The following is a 6,833-nucleotide window of genomic DNA, read 5'->3' as shown; positions in this document are numbered from 1 at the left end:
TAAAACCCTGACACTAGGAAGTGAAGTGAAAGTCGCTCAGTCATGTCCAACTCTTTGTGACCCCATGAACTGTACAGTCCATGGAATTTTCCAGGCCAGAATACTGAAGTGGGTAGCTGTTTCCTTCTCCAGGGGATCTTCCCAACCCAGGGACTGAATTCAGGTCTTCTGCATTGCAGGCAGATTCTTTACCAGCTGAGCCACCAGGGAAACCCTGACACTAGGAACACAAGGCAGATAATTGGGTTTGTCCTGGAAACGGCAGAGGAGTCAGGGGACCTTTGCTTGCTGAACACTGCATCCTTACATATGTGAAATTATGTCCTTATTTTATAAAACCATCACTCCAAACCAATCAATAACAATATATTAATTGAACAGATATTATATGCCAGGCTTTTGTTCTGCACTTCACGTGATCTCATTCTGTTTCCTTAACAATCCAATAAAACACATTTTAGAATACTGATTTTTTTTAAATTTTTAATTATTTTATTTTATTTTACTTTACAATACTGTATTGGTTTTGCCATACATCAACATGAATCTGCCATGGGTGTACACGTGCTCCCAATCCTGAACCCCTTCCCACCTCCCTGATTTTGTAGATCAGATTCTCCAGAGGTGAGACCCAAGCATCAGTCTCTTTCAAGCTCCCCGAGGCCTCTAGAAATTCTAATTTAATTGATCTGGTGCGCACCATGGGCTTTGGGCTTTTAAAATATTCCCAAGTACAGCAGGTTGAATAGCATTCCCCTAAATTTATATTTTCCTAGAGTCCCAAAATGTGACCTTATTTGACAATAAACTCTTTGCAATGGCTTTTCTTTTGCTAAGATGCAGATGTTTTACTTTGCAAATGGAAAGATAAGGTCATATTGGATTGTTCTCTAGTTGCTAAGCCATATTTGACTCTTTGGGACCCTGTGGACTGTAGCCTGTTAGGCCCCTTTGTCCATGGGATTTCCCAGACAAGAACACTGGAGCAGGTTGCCATCTCCTTTACCTGGGCATCTTCCTGACTCCGGAATCAAACCCACATCTCCTATTTGGCAGGCAGCTCCTTTACCTCTGAGTCACATGGGGAGTTAGAAGTGCAAGAGAATCAATTTTTACTGTTTTAAGACACCCAGTTTGTGGGAATTGGTTATGGCAGCCACAGAGAACTCATATAACAGGTAATTCTGTTTCGCAGCCAAATTTGAGAACTGTTCTTGTTAGCTTATCCCCAATCATAATAGGTCATCTTGACTTCAGCTTCTTCATTCAGGTCATTAATCCCCTCTACAATGCCTCTCACAGCTGTCCTCAAAAGAGTAGAATTCTTACACAATTGTGAAAGGGAATTTATGGGTTTCTAGGTTGGACCCTCCCACACTAGCTACTTTTTAAAGACTTCATATGACCCTCCGAGGGCACCAGGGACACTCACCCTTCAGGGACCATGTACCCAATTCAGGTCTGTCATTATAATGTGTTCGCCTTCCTTTTAAAATATTCCCTCTATGAGAATTCCAAAGAGAAGATTTTCAAAGAGAAAAGCACAATCATTACAGTTGAGAAACTGCTCTTGAAACTTATTAGCTCGTGACTCATACTCCTGAAAGGAGCTAATACCTTAATTTCATATTTCTCTGCTCAAATGCAGACCAAGGCATAAACTGAAATGAAACTTTACACTAATGGCTTCTTAATTATACCCATCTAAAAGCAATTACCTGAGTTTTAGCAGATACAAAGTTAGGGTTGATGGGACCAGCAGATGAGAAATAAGATGAAAGGTCATCTGCGAAAAAAGATCAACGGAGAGAAGATAAAACACAGTGAGGAGAGAGGAGAAAGACATCCAGAGATAAGTAAAGGTTGATAAATTTCTAATAATAGTACTGCCTGATTTCTAAAACAGGCTTGCCCCTTTCTCCCCTAACTGTTAGAAATGAGGCTAAAGAAGAAACACTTTCTTTCAAGGTAGAAACTGACTAGATGTGAGACTTTGATATCTGGACTACAATTACTTTATGCCATGCTTTGAGCCAAAATTTGCTAAATTGTAGAAGCGGGATTCTAAGGCAAAAGCAACTGAACATTCTTGTATGTTTTCCATTAAATAGGAGCATGTATCGCATGAGCTCAGTTTGCAAGGCCACACAGAGCCTTGTGTGTGCACATGTGCATGTAACACGTGTGTGCACGTGTGTGCACTGACACAGAAGGTCATTCAGCAGACTGTTCAGATGTAGTCTTTTGAGTGGGAGACCCTGATGGCACTTTGCTTTATGCCATATGCTTTTCTATTCTGTTTAGATTATTTGCAATTATCTTATATTCATTATAGACAAAAGAGAAACACTAAAAATAAAAATCAGATACGAATAAGCCAATCTAGTGGAAAAAACAAGTTAAGTTGATTGTGTTTCTCTCCATTAAAAACTGAGCTGACATGCATTCTAGAAGCAGGAGTGAAAGGCTTCTACAGATACATCAGGTCTCAAACTGAGACCCATGGTTTGGAATACATCAGGCGCCAGCGCCCTGCTTCCCAAAGGCGTGGCCGTGGAGCTGGCGCTGCGGAGTCCGAGGCCGCCCGTCCTGTCCCTGCGGGGCTCGCCCAAGACGCCCTTCCTGCTGAAGGAGGCGGGCCGGGGCAGCGGGCCGGGCGAGGACCGGAGGCTGCTGTATTACTCTAGGCTGAGGCTGGTCATCCCAGCCGGGGCGCCGGTGCCCCGGGGCCCAGGGTGTGGACCGCAGCGGCCCGCTTGTCAAGAGCCTCCTGCGCCGGTCGCTGTCCATGGACAGCCACGTCCCCGAGGACACGCCCACGGCCGAGCTGCAGCCTCCCCCAGGCGCGGGCTCGCGCGATGTGGCGGGCAGCGCGCTCGGCGCCTTCTCTTCTCAGAGGCCGCCCTCCAAGGACGGGGGCGGCCCCCGACGCCCGGGCCCCTGCCCCTCAGCCTCACCGCCTCAAGTCCTTCAGCGCTTCTCAGCCGGCTGAGCGGCCTGGGGCGCCCCCGGGGCCGGAGGTGCGGGTCAAGGCCGAGCCGCGCAGCCCCCCGGAGCCAGGCGACATCACCATTCGCGTCACCGTGGGGGATGCCGCGGCCGCCACGAGAGACCTGGCCCTACAGACAGAAGACGACCAGAAAGATCCCAGCAGACTTCCAGGCAAGAGGCGGTTCCAGACCGACAGGAGGCTGCCGGCCAAGCAGCCCAAAGCTGTGAGCCCAGGCTCCCCGGGCTCGGGAGACCCCGTGAGGAGGGCGTGAGCCCATCTGCCCTCCAGGCCGACTTCCCGGGCTCTGACTTGAACACAGATGAATTCGGTGAGTTGGAGGGCACGAGACCAAACAAAAAGTTTAAATGCAAACATTGCCTTAAACTCTTTAGATCCACGGCGGGCCTGCCCCGGCACGTGCACATGTACCACAACCCCGAGAAGCCGTTCGCCTGCGACATCTGCCGCAAGCGCTTTCACACCAGCTTCAAAGTGTGGACGCACTGCCAGACGCAGCCCGGTGTGGCGAAAACTACGGCTGCGGCCGCCGGCTCCCACGCTGTCCTGGACGAGAAGTTCCAGAGGAAGCTCCTTGATACTGTGCGAGAGCGGGAGATCAAGAAGGCGCTGATCCTGGAGCTGCGGCGCGGCCGGCCCGGCTTCCACGGCCCTGGCGGCTCCCCAGCGCAGGTCCTCAAGCGGGGCCTGCGCTCCCGGGCTAAGGGCGCGTATGTGTGCACGGCCTGCGGGAAGGCCTACCGCTTCCTCTCCAAGCTCAAGCAGCACGTGAAGATGCACCCCGGGGAGAAGGCCCTTGGGGCTGCCAGGGCTGCGCGGCCCAGGGAGCGCGTGGCCACCCCGGCCTGACCTCAACGGCGAGGCCACCGGCCCTGCCCGGCCTCTTGTCCCGTCCGAGCCTGGCCAGAGACGACCCCGCGGGGGGCGGCCTCGGCCCTGAGCCTGTGAACTTAGACTCCGAAGACTCCACCTGCCTCCCCGAGGACCTCAGCCTCTCCAAGCCGCTGAAGATTCAGGTCAAAGAGGAGCCAGCAGACGAGGCCGAGGAGGAGAAGTGCGGCAAGACCTTCCGGGCACCTAAGCAGCTGGAGCGGCACCAGGAGCTGCTGTGCTCCGTGAAGCCCTTCACCTGCCACGTCTGCAGCAAGGCTTTCCGCACCGACTTCCGGCGCTGGAGCCACTTCCAGTCCCACGTGGCCCAGGCCTCTGAGGACCCTGCGCACCCACCGGGACCCCGAGGCTGGCCCGGGCCCCGCCGGCTCCCCGTCGCCGCCCCCGCTGCCCCCGCCGCTGCCCAGGATCCAGCGCCTGGAGCCCGACAGCCCCACAGGCCTGCCCGAAACCCCCACTCCCACCGCCGACAAGCTGTTTGCGCCCCGAGAGTCAGACACGCTGTTGTACCACGCGCCCGCCCCCAGCCTCCGCCATCACTTTTAAAAGACACTTCACGTGTAAGCTCTGCCACAGGACATTTAAGACGGCCTTCAGCCTCGAGCCACGAGCAGACCCACAATTGAAAGACTTCTCAGCCCCTGGAGACAAGCGCTGGTCTCCAGACTTCAGCCCGAATCGTGAACTGTGTCATAAGAAACAACATATTTTTAAAAAAAGAATAATAAAGGTTGCAAATTATTATGCTTGAAAAAAAATAAAAAAATAAAATTTGAATGCCTTGGGATACAATCTTCAAATTAATTAGCCACATTCTTCTTCCTCTCTCTCTTTGTCTCTTTCTCTTTTGCTCTCTCAGATACACAGAGTCTGTTTCACTTATTCCCTTTAATTTGTCCAATACTTCAAACATGAGTTTGCAACCTTCTTCACAGAAGAAAGCTCACTATGTATTCTGAGAGAACATTTAATATAAACGTAAATGAAGCTGTTTTTGAGGAGAGTGAGTGACAGGACTCTGAGTCCTCAAAGATTTTCCTCCCTTTTGTCTCATAGTTCAATCATTCAAGTCACTTCTTGGTTTGGAATCTCCATTTTTTTTTTTTTTTCAAATGCTGACATCATATACTCTCTGTGGCCAGAAAAAAACTACAGATTAAGCCTCATGAACTCAAGGCCAACTTCCAGTCATTGATGTACACTCAAACACCTGCCTTTTGCAATGATCCTAGAGTCAAAGTCAGTAGAAAGTGTCGGTTCCCGCTCGGACACGTTCCATGTTCTATCACAGCATTTAGATTCATTTTCATTTTTGCAACCAAATTCAAGAGATAAGAAACCTTTCCTATCAACAACAACAATATTGGGACAAAGCTAACATGTTATTAGTTTTTGTTACCCTCTATTCTGTTGGTTGCCTTATCAGTGATAGTTCACTTTACTTTTCACAAAAATCCTCTGTCGCAAGTATTACTCTTATTTTATAGATGTGTGTGTATGTGTTAGTCCCTCAGTTGGGTCTTGGGATGTAGTCTGCCAGACTCCTCTGTCCATGGAATTCTCCAGGCAAGAATACTGGAACGTGTAGCCATTCCCTTCTCCAGGGGACCTTCCTGACCCAGGGATCAAACCCTGGTCTCCTGCATTGCAGGCAGATTCTTTTCCATCTGAGTCACCAGAGAAGCCCAGTAGATGAGGATATTAACACTCAACTAAGATTGAAGTTCAGTTCTGAGACATCACTTTGCCAACAAAGGTCTGTCTAGTCAAAGCTATGGTTTTTCCAGTAAATCATGTATGGATGTGAGAGGTGGACTATAAAGAAAGCTGAGTGCCAAAGAAGTGATGCTTTTGAACTGTGGTGTGGGAGAAGACTCTTGAGAGTCCCTTGGACTACAAGGAGATCCATCCAATCCATCCTAAAGGAAATCAGTCCTGAATATTCATTGGAAGGACTGATGCTGAAGCTGAAACTCCAATACTTTGGCCACCTGATGCGAAGAACTGACTCCTTTGAAAAGACCCTGATGCTGGGAAAGATTGAAGGCAGGAGGAGAAGGGGACAACAGAGGATGAGATGGTTGGATTGCATCACCAACTCAATGGGCATGAGTTTGAGTAAACTCTGGGAGTTGGCGATGGACAGGGAGGCCTGGCGTGCTGCAGTCCTTGGGGTTGCAAAGAGTTGGACACGACTAAGTGACTGAACTGAGGTGAATTTTTGAAGATTGCACAGCTTTCAGTGCTAGCAACAAATCTACAATTTAAGTTAGTCTGATAACAAAGTGTGACCCATTTCCCAAAATAGATTCCTGAAATAGATCTCCCCATCATGGTGAGCTGGTGCTGGCTGGTGAGAGGCAATTGTGTGCATTCCTCAGCTCGTGATGTCATTTAGTAGCTTCAAATCAGTAATGGTGGGAATATTTACACCCTGGAAATCGGCACCTGCTAAAAATCAGGGTCTTTTGGGGGGTGGGGGGCAGATTAACCTCTTGATTGACTTATACTGGCACACCGCTGCTCCTAAACTAGATTGAAATTCCTTTCATTTATTCAGGTTTTGTTGAGGCCCTCATATTTGACAAGCTTATGGTTGTCACCAGAGAGAAAAATAGTGCTACAATGATCCCCAACTTCAGAAATATACAACTAGCAAAACTGACATGAAATAAAACCAAAGACCACAATATCTGACAAGTATCAAAGCAAGATGTAGAAAATCATCTCATTATGCAGTAAAGAAAACAAGGACTAGGGCTTTTATAAGTAAATTATAGTTAGTAAATTCCTAATAGGACTTATTCAGACAGACTCTACTTAACTCCTTAACTTTCAAGTTATAGAAAATATAACTCAAATAGACATAAGCAATAAAGGTCTTTTTTTTTTTTAATCATTGCTTTTTGGTTTGTGGTTTTTTTTTTTTTTT

General features: G+C 48.3%; 1 pseudogene; it reads left to right on the top strand.

Moving 5' to 3' along the window:
• Positions 1–2,502: 2,502 nt before the first annotated feature.
• LOC120862564 lies at positions 2,503–4,645 on the top strand (annotated as a pseudogene).
• The last annotated feature ends 2,188 nt before the right edge of the window (positions 4,646–6,833 follow it).

Source organism: Oryx dammah, unplaced genomic scaffold (genome assembly GCF_014754425.2).
Source record: "Oryx dammah isolate SB20612 unplaced genomic scaffold, SCBI_Odam_1.1 HiC_scaffold_1, whole genome shotgun sequence".
NCBI lineage: Eukaryota > Metazoa > Chordata > Mammalia > Artiodactyla > Bovidae > Oryx > Oryx dammah.
The sequence above is the reverse complement of the archived record's forward strand: the minus strand, read 5'-3'. Positions and strand labels throughout refer to the sequence as shown.